Source organism: Oncorhynchus masou, chromosome 18 (assembly GCF_036934945.1).
Source record: "Oncorhynchus masou masou isolate Uvic2021 chromosome 18, UVic_Omas_1.1, whole genome shotgun sequence".
NCBI classification, from domain to species: Eukaryota; Metazoa; Chordata; class Actinopteri; order Salmoniformes; family Salmonidae; genus Oncorhynchus; species Oncorhynchus masou.
The window spans coordinates 8,266,449-8,282,887 of NC_088229.1; the positions used below are offsets into that span (position 1 = coordinate 8,266,449).

Here is a 16,439-nt window from a genome sequence, read left to right on the forward strand (position 1 = left end):
AACAATGTTATACAATGTTATCTTTACTCTCTCTGACTGATTATAGAGACAGTAGCATACTGCATAGAATACAATGTTATCTTTCCTCTCTCTGACTGATTATAGAGACAGTAGCATACTGCATAGAATACAATGTTATCTTTACTCTCTCTGAGCATAGAGACAGTAGCATACTGCATAGAATACAATGTTATCTTTACTCTCTCTGAGCATAGAGACAGTAGCATACTGCATAACATACAATGTTATCTTTACTCTCTCTGATTATAGAGACAGTAGCATACTGCATAGAATACAATGTTATCTTTCCTCTCTCTGACTGATTATAGAGACAGTAGCATACTGCATAGAATACAATGTTATCTTTACTCTCTCTGATTATAGAGACAGTAGCATACTGCATAGAATACAATGTTATCTTTACTCTCTCTGACTGATTATAGAGACAGTAGCATACTGCATAACATACAATGTTATCTTTACTCTCTCTGATTATAGAGACAGTAGCATACTGCATAGAATACAATGTTATCTTTACTCTCTCTGATTATAGAGACAGTAGCATACTGCATAGAATACAATGTTATCTTTCCTCTCTCTGACTGATTATAGAGACAGTAGCATACTGCATAGAATACAATGTTATCTTTTCCTGATTATCTCTCTGACTGATTATAGAGACAGTAGCATACTGCATAGAATACAATGTTATCATAGAATTTATCTCTCTCTGAGCATAGAGACAGTAGCATACTGCATAGAATACAATGTTATCTTTACTCTCTCTCTGAGCATAGAGACAGTAGCGTACTGCATAACATACAATGTTATCTTTACTCTCTCTGATTATAGAGACAGTAGCATACTGCATAGAATACAATGTTATCTTTCCTCTCTCTGACTGATTATAGAGACAGTAGCATACTGCATAGAATACAATGTTATCTTTACTCTCTCTGATTATAGAGACAGTAGCATACTGCATAGAATACAATGTTATCTTTCTCTCTCTGACTGATTATAGAGACAGTAGCATACTGCATAACATACAATGTTATCTTTACTCTCTCTGACTGAGCGTAGAGACAGTAACATAGAATACAATGTTATCTTTACTCTCTCTGACTGAGCATAGAGACAGTAACATAGAATACACTGTTATCTTTACTCTCTCTGACTGGGCATAGAGACCGTAACATAGAATACAATGTTATCTTTACCATCTCTGACTGGATGATGGATGCAGGAAGCCCTAGCGCTAGGTAGATGTTGTTGCCTTCAGCCAGAAAGATGGAATTAGATTACCTCTATCCCCTGTCCTAACCTTTACAATAAAACATAATATATGAGCCTGGCCTGGATCAGTAGGCAGGTGCAACCAGGAGACATTGGCTGGCAGACCTGCAAACCTAGTCATGAACAATGTTAATGCAGGGCATATTGGCTTGCAGACCTGCAAACCTAGTGGTGAACAATGGTAATGCAGGGCATATTGGCTGATTATTGCAGACCTGCAAACCTAGTGGTGAGCAATGGTAATACTGGTGGCATACGTGACTGCCAGACCTGCGAACCTAGTGGTGAATATTGTTACTGCAGTCAGATAGCATACGTTGCCAGACCTGCGAACCTAGTGGTGAATAGTGGTACTGCCGTCTGATAGCATACAATGCCAGACATAGCGAACCTAGTGGTGAATAGTGGTACTGCAGTCTGATAGCATACATTGCCAGACCTGCTAGTCATGAACCTACTGGTGAATAGTGGTACTGCAGTCTGATAGCATACATTGCCAGACCTGCGAACCTACTGGTGAATAGTGGTACTGCAGTCAGATAGCATACGTAGGCAAAAAGCCACTCTTTTTGACAGCAACTTTAGGTTTTAACACTTTCTACTCTATCAACTCTTCTTCTGGGACCATGCAACTAGCAGAGTATTGGAAACTGGGTGAAATAGCACTCCTATCTCTATAGTTTATCTTTATAGTATAAGAGAGAGGACCGTAAAACAAACACACATAAAAGTGATTGTACAGTCAATGTTTGTCTGATAGACCAGCGCTTATTTACCTCAGAATAGATATTCATATATGTTTATATAGAGTCAGTCCTTTTTATTTTATATATATATATATTTTTTTTCTTTTTGTAGGCAAGTCAGTTAAGAACAAATTCTTCTTTTCAATGACGGCCTAGGAACAGTCGGTTATTAACTGCCTTGTTCAGGGGCAGAACGACAGATTTTTACCTTGTCAGCTCTGGGGATTCGATCTAGCAATCTTTTGGTTACTAGTCCAACGCCCTAACCACTAGGCCGCCTGCCACCAGGCCTCAGAATATAGATAGTAATGTATGTTTGTATTGAGCCAGGTATATAAAATGTAAACCTTCTGCAACACTACAATACATCATCATTGAATTAAACCTCAGGTCTAGATGTAATTAATCAAAGGATTGACTGAGGAGACGGTCTGGCTGGTGAGCGATTGGACAGTCCATTCCAAGGCACTGCGATAGGAAGGAACAGAGGGGTTGCTTCGAGGCAGGCTGGAGGAAGGAATTCATTTATTGCTACAGCAACAAATATACAATTTGAAGGTTGGATCGTGGGGGCATATTAGAAATTAGAATGCAGACAGCCTTAAATCTCATCCCAAATGTTGTTGAGCGAACGATAGGGCTGAGGGGTATAAACAGAGCCATAGATCTGGCTGTGGGAAATAACCTGTTGCTATAGAGACTGGGAGTTTGTTAAGTTCTGTGTTGTTATCTATCCCTGTTTGCACCTGGAATCGGGAAAAAATAGGAGAATATTATGATTGTTAGTAGCATCAATATTGTCAGAGTGCAATCTAACTGTCAATAACAAAATATTGTCCATTTAGCACTTATTCTTGAGTGTTCACAAAGTGCAAAGAAGAAGTGGACCCTTCTCTGAGCCTGGCTTTCACCACACCAGACAGACCCCTCTCTGAGCCTGGCTCTCACCACACCAGACAGACCCCTCTCTGAGCCTGGCGCTCACCACACCAGACAGACCCCTCTCTGAGCCTGTCTTTCACCACACCAGACAGACCCCTCTCTGAGCCTGGCCCTCACCACACCAGACAGACCCCTCTCTGAGCCTGGCCCTCACCACACCAGACAGACCCCTCTCTGAGCCTGGCTCTCACCACACCAGACAGACCTCTCTCTGAGCCTGGCTCTCACCACACCAGACAGACCCCTCTCTGATCCTGGCTCTCACCACACCAGACAGACCCCTCTCTGATCCTGGCTCTCACCACACCAGACAGACCCCTCTCTGAGCCTGGCTCTCACCACACCAGACAGACCCCTCTCTGAGCCTGGCTCTCACCAGACACACAGAAAAACAGATCCCTCTCTGAGCCTGGCTCTCACCAGACAGACAGACAGAGACAGATCCCTCTCTGAGCCTGGCTCTCACCAGACAGACCGACCCCTCTCTGAGCCTGGCTCTCACCAGGCAGACAGATAGACCCCTCTCTGAGCCTGGCTCTCACCACACTGTTTGACACTCCTATATACTTGTCACGATCGTCTGAAGAAGTGGACCAAAGCGCAGCGTTGTGAGCGTACATTTTCTTTTATTTATATAAATGTCGCCAAGAAAACTAAGAAACTACCTTGACGCTTACGAGGGCTACAGTGCCACTAACAAAGACAACTTCCCACAATAACAAAAGGGAAAAAGGCTGCCTAAGTATGATTCCCAATCAGAGACAACGATAGACAGCTGTCCCTGATTGAGAACCATACCCGGCCAAAACATAGAAACACAAAACATAGAAATCAGAACATAGAATGTCCACCCAAATCACACCCTGACCAAACCAAATAGAGACATAAAAAGGCTCTTTAAGGTCAGGGCGTGACAATACTAATTATCTGTTAATTTATTTTCATTAATCCATTATCGATCCTTTATTAATCTATTTTCCAAGAATCAATTATCACAATCAAATAAAAGATCATGTTATACAAATATGTGAATGAACCGAATGAGAGACTGGATATCCATCAATGAACTGAATGAGAGACTGGATCTCTATCAATGAACTGAATGAGAGACTGGATCTCTATCAATGAACTGAATGAGAGACTGGATCTCTATCAATGAACTGAATGAGAGACTGGATCTCCATCAATGAACCGAATGAGAGACTGGATCTCTATCAATGAACCGAATGAGAGACTGGAGCTCTATCAATGAACCGAATGAGAGACTGGATCTCTATCAATGATCCGAATGAGAGACTGGATCTCTATCAATGAACCGAATGAGAGACTGGAGCTCTATCAATGAACCGAATGAGAGACTGGATCTCTATCAATGAACTGAATGAGAGACTGGATCTCTATCAATGAACTGAATGAGAGACTGGATCTTTATCAATGAACTGAATGAGAGACTGGATCTCTATCAATGAACCGAATGAGAGACTGGATCTCTATCAATGAACCGAATGACAGACTGGATCTCTATCAATGATCCGAATGAGAGACTGGATCTCTATCAATGAACCGAATGAGAGACTGGATCTCTATCAATGAACCGAATGAGAGACTGGATCTCCATCACTGTCTTTCTCTCATTTCATCTCCCTGTTACAGTACTGCAGGTTCCAGATCAGTGCCTCCCCTAAAAAGGGGATTAACATCAGATGTGAGTGATTCTATTTGCTGTTTATTCTTCTGTGGTCTAAGCTGTTTGTACACTGTCTGGAAGACAGCAAGGGCCCCTTGCTGTGGAATCATTAGACGCATCAGAGGAGCAGGAAATAATGAAGTCTGTGTTTGTTTGTTTGTTGTGTGTGTGTGTGTGTGTGTGTGTGTGTGTGTGTGTGTGTGTGTGTGTGTGTGTGTGTGTGTGTGTGTGTGTGTGTGTGTGTGTTTTGAAAGATTGGAAGTCTGGAATTTCTCACAGTAAGAGCAAAACAGCCTTCCACCAGGTGACACCGAGATGTCAGGCTATTTGATGTCTCAGAGTTATTTGACTTTAAAGTCACAATTCTGAGTCTGTGTTTTATCCCAACTGCATCCCTGCCACTGGGAGGTATAAAGCTGAGAGACGGGGAAAATGTAACCAATCTTAAAGTCATAGACAGATCTATGGAAGCAAAGACTGACAGTCCATGATATCCACATGCCATTATAAGGATCAATGTTTGTAAACTATACTATTAACTGTAGTATTTGTTTACAGCCCATGATATCCCAAATCAAATCACATTTTATTGGTCACATAAACGTTTAGCAGATGTTATTGCGGGTGTAGTGAAATGCTTGTGTTTCTAGCTCCAACAGTGTAGTAATATCTAACAATTCACAACAATACAAACACATCTGAAAGTAAAAGAATGGAATTCAGAAATATATCAATATTAGGACGAGCAATGTCGGAGTGTCATTGACTAAAATACAGTAGAATAGAATACAGTATATACATATGAGTAAAGCAGTATGAATACATTATTAAAGTGACCAGTGTTCCATTGTTAAAGTGACCAGTGTTCCATTGTTAAAGTGACCAGTGTTCCATTGTTAAAGTGACCAGTGTTCCATTGTTAAAGTGACCAGTGTTCCATTGTTAAAGTGACCAGTGTTCCATTGTTAAAGTGACCAGTGTTCCATTGTTAAAGTGACCAGTGTTCCATTGTTAAGGTGACCAGTGTTCCATTGTTAAAGTGACCAGTGTTCCATTGTTAAAGTGACCAGTGTTCCATTGTTAAAGTGACCAGTGTTCCATTGTTAAAGTGACCAGTGTTCCATTGTTAAAGTGACCAGTGTTCCATTGTTAAGGTGTCCAGTGTTCCATTGTTAAAGTGACCAGTGTTCCATTGTTAAAGTGACCAGTGTTCCATTGTTAAAGTGACCAGTGTTCCATTGTTAAAGTGTCCAGTGTTCCATTGTTAAAGAGACCAGTGTTCCATTGTTAAAGAGACAAGTGTTCCATTGTTAAAGTGACCAGTGTTCCATTGTTAAAGTGACCAGTGTTCCATTATTAAAGTGACCAGTGTTCCATTATTAAAGTGACCAGTGTTCCATTATTAAAGTGACCAGTGTTCCATTGTTAAAGTGACCAGTGTTCCATTGTTAAAGTGACCAGTGTTCCATTGTTAAAGTGACCAGTGTTCCATTGTTAAAGTGACCAGTGTTCCATTATTAAAGTGACCAGTGTTCCATTGTTAAAGTGACCAGTGTTCCATTGTTAAAGAGACCAGTGTTCCATTGTTAAAGAGACCAGTGTTCCATTGTTAAAGTGACCAGTGTTCCATTGTTAAAGTGACCAGTGTTCCATTGTTAAAGTGACCAGTGTTCCATTGTTAAAGTGACCAGTGTTCCATTGTTAAAGTGACCAGTGTTCCATTGTTAAAGTGACCAGTGTTCCATTGTTAAAGTGGCCAGTGTTCCATTGTTAAAGAGACCAGTGTTCCATTGTTAAAGTGACCAGTGTTCCATTGTTAAAGTGACCAGTGTTCCATTGTTAAAGTGGCCAGTGTTCCATTGTTAAAGTGACCAGTGTTCCATTGTTAAAGTGACCAGTGTTCCATTGTTAAAGTGACCAGTGTTCCATTGTTAAAGTGGCCAGTGTTTCCAAGTCTACGTATATGGGGCAGCAGCCTCTAAGGTGCAGGGTTGAGTAACCGGGTGGAGGCCTGTTAGTGATGGTTATTTAACAGTCTGATGGCCTTGAGATAGAAGCTGTTTTCAGTCTCTTTGTCCCAGCTTTGATGCACCTGTTCTGACCTTGCCTTCTGGATGGTACCGGGGTGAACAGGCAGTGGCTCGGGTGGTTGTTGTCCTTGATGATCTCTTTGGCCTTCCTGTGACATCGGGTGGTGTAGGTGTCCTGGAGGGCACTTAGTTTGCCCCCGGTCTCCTGAGGTTGAAGAGACGTTGTTGCGCTGTCTTCACCACACTGTCTGTGTGGGTGGATCATTTCAGATCGTCGGTGATGTGTACGCCGAGTAACTTGAAACTTTCCATCTGCTCCACTGCGGTCCTGTCGATGTGAATAAGGGGTCGTGCTCCCTCTGCTGTTTCCTTAAGTCCACGATCAGCTCCTTCCTTTTGTCGACATTGAGGGAGAGGTTATTCTTCTGGCACCACACTCCCAGGGCCCTCACCTCCTGCCTGTAGGCCACATGCCATTATCATTATCAATATTTGTGAACTGAACTATACTACTAGCTGTAGTATTTGTTTATAGTCCACACTGTATATAGATTTTTCTATTCTGTTATTGACTGTACATTTGTTTATCCCATGTGTAACTCTGTGTTGTTGTTTTTGTCCCCTCCCAGCTAGCTCTGTATGGTGTACAGTGGTTATTGTAGTTTCCATAGGCCTCCCCTCCCCATCTAGCTCTGTATGGTGTACAGTGGTTATTGTAGTTTCCATAGGCCTCCCCTCCCAGCTAGCTCTGTATGGTGTACAGTGGTTATTGTAGTTTCCATAGGCCTCCCCATCCCCATCTAGCTCTGTATGGTGTTTAAATACATCACATGATCTGGGGTGGTTACCGTCTGGTGTAGTTTGGTGTTTAAATACATCACATGACCTGGGGTGTGAACTGTCAACCGTCTGGTGTTTAAATACATCACATGATCTGGGGTCTGTGTTTAAATACAACTGATCAGGGGTGTGAAAACGTCTGGTGTTTAAATACATCACATGCTTGTCTAACCTGTTCTGTTGGACTCTCCACACACAGATGTTAGACAAGCTGACGGGTCAGTGTTTTTAGTAGGTGACACCGGACATCCAGCCCGGGCCCAGGTCTGTTTGTGACAGCAGGCTACTGAGCTGACTGTCAATGTTGAATTTAATGCGGTGGGTTTTCTGTTATTACAATCAGAATCTACCATCCCTACCATCCAATGTTCTAGAATCAGAATTTACCATCCCTGTGTTCCTGTGTTCTAGAATCAGAATATCAGAATCTACCATCCCTGTGTACTAGAATCAGAATCTACCATCCCTGTGTTCTAGAATCAGAATCTACCCTCCCCCTCTCCCTGTGTACTAGAATCAGAATCTACCATCCCTGTGTTCTAGAATCAGAATATACCCTTCCTACAAGAATGTAATGGTACTAGGCTGCTTAATGTTGAATGTTCATGTTCATGTTACATGTTGACATTCATTTTTAACGTATTGAATGTTGATATTTTGTTGTTGAATATTTATTGTTGCCTAAAATGTTGAATGTTGATGACCAACATTGATGTTAAATATTTAATTGTTGAATGTTTCATGTTGACAGTGTTTCATGTTCACAGGTTCTAGAATAGTTGTAAGAATCTACCATCCCTGTGTACTAGAATCAGACTATCAGAATCTATAGAATCAATAGATGAATCTAATGTTCGTTTGTTCTGTGAGATCTGATACACTTGTTGAGAATTTTATCAAGTCTGTTGGAATTCCAATCAACTCACCTCATAAATGTGGAACATTTCTACGTTATCGATGGTTCTCTGTGAGCTGAATCTACCCTCCCTGTGAAAGTGATTCTCAGAATCTACCCTCCCTGTGAATACAATTTCCTTTTTAAATACCCTTCCTTGTTTTCTACCCTCCCGTGCAGCCACAGATTGTATTTCTCCATTATTGTCTAAATTGAATCAGAATGTTCTAGCGATTAAAGCTGTCACTGAGAGAATGGAATCTACCCTCCCGATTAAAGCTGTCACTGAGAGAGTGGAATCTACCATCCCGATTAAAGCTGTCACTGAGAATCAGAATGGCGATTAAAGCTGTCACTGAGAATCAGAAATGGCGATTAAAGCTGTCACTGAGAGAATGGCTGCTTAATGTTGAAATGCTGTCACTGAGAGATTGGAATGTTGATGTTCATGTTAAATATTTAATTAAAGCTGTCACTGTTGAGAATGGACTATATCTATATCGATTAAAGCTGTCACTGAGAGAATGGCGATTAAAGCTGTCACTGAGAGAATGCGATTAAAGCTGTCACTGAGAGAGTGGCGATTAAAGCTGTCACTGAGAGAATGGCGATTAAAGCTGTCACTGAGAGAATGGCGATTAAAGCTGTCACTGAGAGAATGGCGATTAAAGCTGTCACTGAGAGAATGGCGATTAAAGCTGTCACTGAGAGAATGGCGATTAAAGCTGTCACTGAGAGACCAATTTGATTTGCCAAGGTGTGAATAGGCTTCCGTAAAGGAAGAATAATGCAGACGATCCGATCAATTCCCGACTCATATTCAAGTGGGATTCACCCTTAGTCTGTGTCCCAAATGTCACTCTATTTTCTATGTAGTGGCCTACTTTTGTAGGCAGTAGGATGCCATTTTGGACACTGTACTCAGACGTCATTACCATGACAAAATATTCCATTCACACATTTGCAGAGCTATGCTTTCCTATACAATTTCACGTTTGGATGCATAGCATGATTGAGGTGATGAGATTACAAAACCAGTAAATCAGAGATCCTAACCAGACTGGTCTTGATATACACTCCCTTTATTGTTAGTCCCATTTTGCATAAGTGGCAAATGATTGTTATATTGATCTCATAAATACACTGTGATGGATTGTGCAATAGTAAGTATTCTGGCTTGAAGGACCAATCTGATAAATAAGGATGGCTTTTTTATGAATGGCTGTGACAGGAGAAAACTGAGAGTGGATCAACAACATTGTAGTTACTCCACAATTACAAACCTGATTGACAGATTAAAAAGAAGGAAAGTAAAGAATAAAAAGAATGTAAAGAATGTAAAGAATTCAGATGTTCCAAAACATGCATCCGGTTGGTTATGGGGCACTAAAGGAACCCTGCAAACAAAATGTGGAAAATAAATTAACTTTATGTCATGTTTTTCTGCAAATGCATTTGAAGAAATGTTCAAAGTTCTTGAAATTGTCTGTATTGACTGACCTTCATGTCTTAAAGTAATGATGGACTGTTGTTTCTCTTTGTATTTGAGCTGTTCTTGCCATAATATGGACTTGGTCTTTTACTAAATAGGGCTATCTTCTGTATACCAACCCTACCTTGACACAACACAACTGATTGGCTCAAAAGCATTAAGGAAAGAAATTCCACAAATGAACTTTTATTAACAAGTCACGCCTGTTAATTGAAATGCATTCCAGGTTACTACCTCATGAAGCTGGTTGAGAGAATGCCAAGCGTGCGCAAATCTGTCATCAAGGCAAAGGGTGGCTACTTCGAAATAATCTCAAATTTAAAATATATTTGGATTTGTTAAACCCTTTTTTGGTTGCCCACATGATTCCATATGTGCTATTTAATAGTTTTGATGTCTTCACTATTATTCTACAATGTAGAAAATAGTTTCAAAAAATAAAGAAAAACCCTGGATTGAGTAGGTGTGAACAAACTATACAGACCAGACCAGATACCTGGGACCTACTGTACAGACCAGACCAGAGACCTGGGACCTACTATACAGACCAGACCACAGACCTGGGACCTACTGTACAGACCAGACCACAGACCTGAGACCTACTAGACAAACCAAAGACCTGGGACCTACTGTACAGACCAGAGACCTGGGACCTACTGTGCAGACCAGACCAAAGACCTGGGACCTACTGTACAGACCAGAGACCTGGGACCTACTGTACAGACCAGACCACAGACCTGGGACCTACTGTACAGACCAGACCTGGGACCTGGGACCTACTGTGCAGACCAGACCAAAGACCTGGGACCTACTGTACAGACCAGAGACCTGGGACCTACTGTACAGACAGACCAGACCAGAGACCTGGGACCTACTTACAGACAGACCATTGACCTGGGACCTACTGTACAGACCAGAGACCTGGGACCTACTATACAGACCAAAGACCTGGGACCAACTATACAGACCAGAGACCTGGGACCTACTGTACAGACCAGACCAGAGACCTGGGACCTACTGTACAGACCAGACCAGAGACCTGGGACCAACTGTGCAGACCAGACCAAAGACCTTGGACCTACTGTACAGACCAGACCAGAGACCTGGGACCAACTGTACAGACCAGAGACCAGAGACCTACAGAACAGACCAGAGACCTGGGACCTACTGAACAGACCAGAGAAAGACCAGGGACCAGACTAAAGACCAGAGAACAGACCAGAGACCAGAGAACAGACCAGACTGAGAACAGACCAGAGACCAGAGAACAGACAGAGACTTGAGAATAGAGTACATCTTTACAAAGATCAAAGAACAGATCTGAGAACAGATCCAGAGAACAGACCAGAGAACAGACCAGAGAACAGAGAACAGACCAGAGAACAGACCAGAGAACAGACCAGAGACCAGACCAGAGACTATAGAACAGACCAGAGAACAGACCAGAGAGAACAGACTAAAGAACAGCCCAGAACAGACCAGAGAACAGACCAGAGACCAGAGAACAGACCAAAGAACAGACCCAGAGAACAGACCAGATGACTCTAGATTTGAACAGAAAGATAGACCAGACCAGAGACTATAGAACAGACCAGAGAACAGATCAAAAGATTGATACAGACTAAAGAAATGTGATGTATCCAACAAGATGTAAAGTCTTCAGATGTAACAGACCAGAGACCAGATGTAACTGACCAAGGACCAGACCAGAGAACAGTCTTCAGTGACCAGATGTAACTGTCTTCAGTGTGATGTAGCAGACTTCAGTGTCATGTAACTGTCTTCAGTGTGATGACTGTCTTTAGTGTGATGAACAGTCTTCAGTGTGATGAGCTGTCTTCAGTGTGATGTACTGTCTTCAGTGTGATGTAACAGTCTTCAGTGTGATGTAGCTGTCTTAGTGTGATGTAGCTGTCTTCAGTGTGAGAGCTGTCCAGTGTGATGTAACTGTCTTCAGTGTGATATAACTGTCTTCAGTGTGATTTGTCTTTGTGATGTAACTGAGTGTGATGTAGCTGTCTTCAGTGTTTAGCTGTCTTACTGTGATGTAAAAGTGTGATGTACTCTTCAGATTTGTAACTTTTCAGTTGATGTAACTGTCTTCAGTGTGATGTAACTGTCTTCAGTGTTGTCTTTCCACCAAAATGTAGCTTCTTCAGTGTGATTCTGTCTTCAGTGTGATGTAAAGATTGATGTAGCTGTCTTCAGTGTGATTAACTGTCTTCAGTGTGACATAACTGTTGAAATGTGATTTAGCTATCTTCATTGTGATGTAACTGTCTTCAGTGTGATGTAACTGTCTTCAGTGTGATGTAGCTGTCTTCAGTGTGATGTAACTCTCTTCAGTGTGATGTAGCTGTCTTCAGTGTGATGTAGCTGTCTTCAGTGTGATGTAACTGTCTTCAGTGTGATGTAGCTGTCTTCAGTGTGATGTAGCTGTCTTCAGTGTGATGTAGCTGTCTTCAGTGTGATGTGTGATTTAGCTGTCTTCAGTGTGATGTAGCTGTCTTCAGTGTGATGTAGCTGTCTTCAGTGTGATGTAGCTGTCTTCAGTGTGATGTAACTGTCTTCAGTGTGATGTAACTGTCTTCAGTGTGATGTAACTGTCTTCAGTGTGATGTAACTGTCTTCAGTGTGATTTAGCTGTCTTCAGTGTGATGTAGCTGTCTTCAGTGTGATGTAGCTGTCTTCAGTGTGATGTAGCTGTTTTCAGTGTGATGTAACTGTCTTCAGTGTGATTTAGCTGTCTTCAGTGTGATGTAGCTGTCTTCAGTGTGATTTAGCTGTCTTCAGTGTGATGTAACTGTCTTCAGTGTGATGTAACAGTGTGATGTAGCTGTCTTCAGTGTGATGTAGCTGTCTTCAGTGTGATGTAGCTGTCTTCAGTGTGATGTAACTGTCTTCAGTGTGATATAACTGTCTTCAGTGTGATTTAGCTGTCTTCAGTGTGATGTAACTGTCTTCAGTGTGATTTAGCTGTTTTCAGTGTGATGTGTCTTCAGTGTGATGTAGCTGTCTTCAGTGTGATGTAACTGTCTTCAGTGTGATGTAGCTGTCTTCAGTGTGATGTAACTGTCTTCAGTGTGATTTAACTGTCTTCAGTGTGATTTAGCTGTCTTCAGTGTGATGTAACTGTCTTCAGTGTGATTTAGCTGTTTTCAGTGTGATGTAGCTGTCTTCAGTGTGATGTAACTGTCTTCAGTGTGATGTAACTGTCTTCAGTGTGATGTAGCTGTCTTCAGTGTGATGTAACTGTCTTCAGTGTGATGTAACTGTCTTCAGTGTGATGTAACTGTCTTCAGTGTGATGTAACTGTCTTCAGTGTGATGTAGCTGTCTTCAGTGTGATTTAGCTGTCTTAGTGTGATGTAGCTGTTTTCAGTGTGATGTAACTGTTTTCAGTGTGATGTAACTGTCTTCAGTGTGATGTAGCTGTCTTCAGTGTGATGTAGTCATTAGTCATCGAGCTAGTCATTATAGCATGTATGTTGCTCATCATCAAGCTGGTGTTGATTAGGATGTGACTAACCAAACGTCGCTATCAACAAATAACACGTCTAAAAAACGTCTCTTTTCATATTCCCTCGTATATTTTGTAATGCATTCCATATGGGGCACTTTTTCTTCTGTAGTGCACTCCTTTGGACAAGGGCCCTGGTCAAAAGGAGTGCACTATGTAGGAATTAGGGCGCATTTTGAGTCAGCCCTGTGCCTGCGAGAGGACTCTAGTGTTATTAGCTCTGACTGTAGCGTCGTGGACGGATTGGAATACACCTGTGTCCTCTCTCGTCCTCCTGCTCACCTGGATAACAGCTGGTTAAATATGTACCTTGTCATCAATGCCATTCAGGCACCAGGTACCCACCATGTCTACATTCAGCCCTCCCCACACAAATCAATCAGCTGTACAGTACTTTTGGATTTATTTACAATGCTAACACAAACACAATGCTAACCCTAACCCGTACAGTTATTGTGGGAGATGAGCAGGAAATGGGGTGAATGCTTGGACCAGGGACTCTCAGTGGTGAAACTGAGTTTAAGGTCAGAGGCAGAACCGACACCTGCCACGATCCTCTTCTGTAAACAGTTCAACGAGACCAGTGGAGGGTGCTGAGGGGAGGACGGCTCATAACAACGACCAGAATGGAGTCAATGGAAATGGTATCAACTACATGGAAACCAATGTGTTTGATGTGTTTGATACCATTCCCACTGAAAACCCATTCCAGACGTTGTTATGAGCCGTCCTCCCCTCAGCAGCCTCCACTGAACTACACGTAGGTGCATAGTGGCTGATGGCTGGTTAGATGATGGGCCTTGTGGCTGCAGTAGTGGCTGATGGCTGGGTAGATGATGGGCCTTGTGGCTGCATAGTGGCTGATGGCTGGTTAGATGATGGGCCTTGTGGCTGCATAGTGGCTGATGGCTGGTTAGATGATGGGCCTTGTGGCTGCATAGTGGCTGATGGCTGGGTAGATGATGGGCCTTGTGGCTGCATAGTGGCTGATGGCTGGGTAGATGATGGGCCTTGTGGCTGCATAGTGGCTGATGGCTGATGATGATGGACCTTGTGGCTGCAGTGGCTGATGGCTGGTAGATGATGGGCCTTGTGGCTGCATAGTGGCTGATGGCTGGTTAGATGATGGGCCTTGTGGCTGCAGTAGTGGCTGATGGCTGGTTAGATGATGGGCCTTGTGGCTGCGTAGTGGCTGATGGCTGGTTAGATGATGGGCCTTGTGGCTGCGTAGTGGCTGGTGGCTGGGTAGATGATGGGCCTTGTGGCTGCGTAGTGGCTGATGGCTGGTTAGATGATGGGCCTTGTGGCTGCAAAGTGGTAGATGATGGCCTTGTGGTTAGATAGATGATGGGCCTTGTGGCTGCATAGTGGTATGATGGGCCCTGTGGCTGATGGCTGGTTAGATGATGGGCCTTGTGGTAGTGGCTGGTGGCTAGGTAGATGATGGGCCTTGTGGCTGCATAGTGGCTGGTGGCTGGTTAGATGATGGGCCTTGTGGCTGCATAGTGGCTGGTGGCTGGTTAGATGATGGGCCTTGTGGCTGCGTAGTGGCTGGTGGCTGGGTAGATGATGGGCCTTGTGGCTGCATAGTGGATGATTGCTGGGTAGATGATGGGCCTTGTGGCTGCATAGTGGTAGATGATGGGCTGGTGGCTAGTGGTAGATGATGGGCCCTGTGGCTGCGTGTGGCTGGTGGCTGGTTAGGTGATGGGCCTTGTGGCTGCAGTGGTAGATGATGGGCCTGTGGCTGCATAGTGGTAGATGATGGGCCTTGTGGCTGCAGTAGTGGTTGATGGCTGGGTAGATGATGGGCCTTGTGGCTACAGTAGTGGGATGATGGGCCCTGGCTGCATAGTGGCTGGTGGCTGGTTAGGTGATGGGCTGTGGCTGGTGGTGGTAGATGATGGGCCTTGTGGCTGCATAGTGGTAGATGATGGGCCCTGTGGCTGCATAGTGGTAGATGATGGGCCTTGTGGCTGCATAGTGGCTGATGGCTGGGTAGATGATGGGCCTTGTGGCTGCATAGTGGTAGATGATGGGCTGGGCTGCAGATGATGGGCCTTGTGGCTGCATAGTGGTAGATGATGGGCCTTGTGGCTGCATAGTGGCTGATGGCTGGGTAGATGATGGGCCTTGTGGCTGCTAATGACTGGAGGCCCTCACAATGTGGCCTGCCCTGTTTTACAGCACTGCCAGATTATAGAGGCTGTTGCTCTGGAATCTGAGTTGTTTTCTGGTCTGAGTGTGATCTGTTTGTGAATGCTGACCAGATTCATCCTCTCGCCCTTGTTAACCATTAGCTTTACATCATCAATTGTGTAGTACCTGCTGTTGGTGTGACTGTCACCTGCTGTTGGTGTGACTGCTCCCTGCTGTTGGTTCAGTGGTGTGACTGTTCCCTGCTGTTGGTTCTGTGGTGTGACTGTTCCCTGCTGTTGGTTCTGTGGTGTGACTCTTCCCTGCTGTTGGTTCTGTGGTGTGACTGTTCCCTGCTGTTGGTTCTGTGGTGTGACTGTTCCCTGCTGTCTGCTGTTGGTTCTGTGATGTGACTGTTCCCTGCTGTTGGTTCTGTGGTGTGACTGTTCCCTGCTGTTGGTTCTGTGGTGTGACTGTTCCCTGCTGTTGGTTCTGTGGTGTGACTGTTGCCTGCTGTTGGTTCTGTGGTGTGACTGTTCCCTGCTGTTCTTCTGTTGGTTCTGTGGTGTGACTGTTCCCTGCTGTTGGTTCTGTGGTGTGACTGTTCCCTGCTGTTGGTTCTGTGATGTGACTGTTCCCTGCTGTTGGTTCTGTGGTGTGACTGTTCCCTGCTGTTGGTTCTGTGATGTGACTGTTCCCTGCTGTTGGTTCTGCTGTTGGTTCTGTTGGTTCTGTGTGTGACTGTTCCCTGCTGTTGGTTCTGTGGTGTGACTGTTCCCTGCTGTTGGTTCTGTGGTGTGACTGTTCCCCTGTCTGCTGTTGGTTCTGTGATGTGACTGCTGTCTGCTGTTGGTTC

General features: G+C 43.7%; 1 protein-coding gene across 1 annotated transcript in view; it reads left to right on the forward strand.

Moving 5' to 3' along the window:
* LOC135503902 (potassium voltage-gated channel subfamily C member 1-like) overlaps positions 1-16,439 on the forward strand; it is a 51,993-nt gene that overhangs the window by 6,524 nt on the left and 29,030 nt on the right. The window lies entirely within an intron of this gene.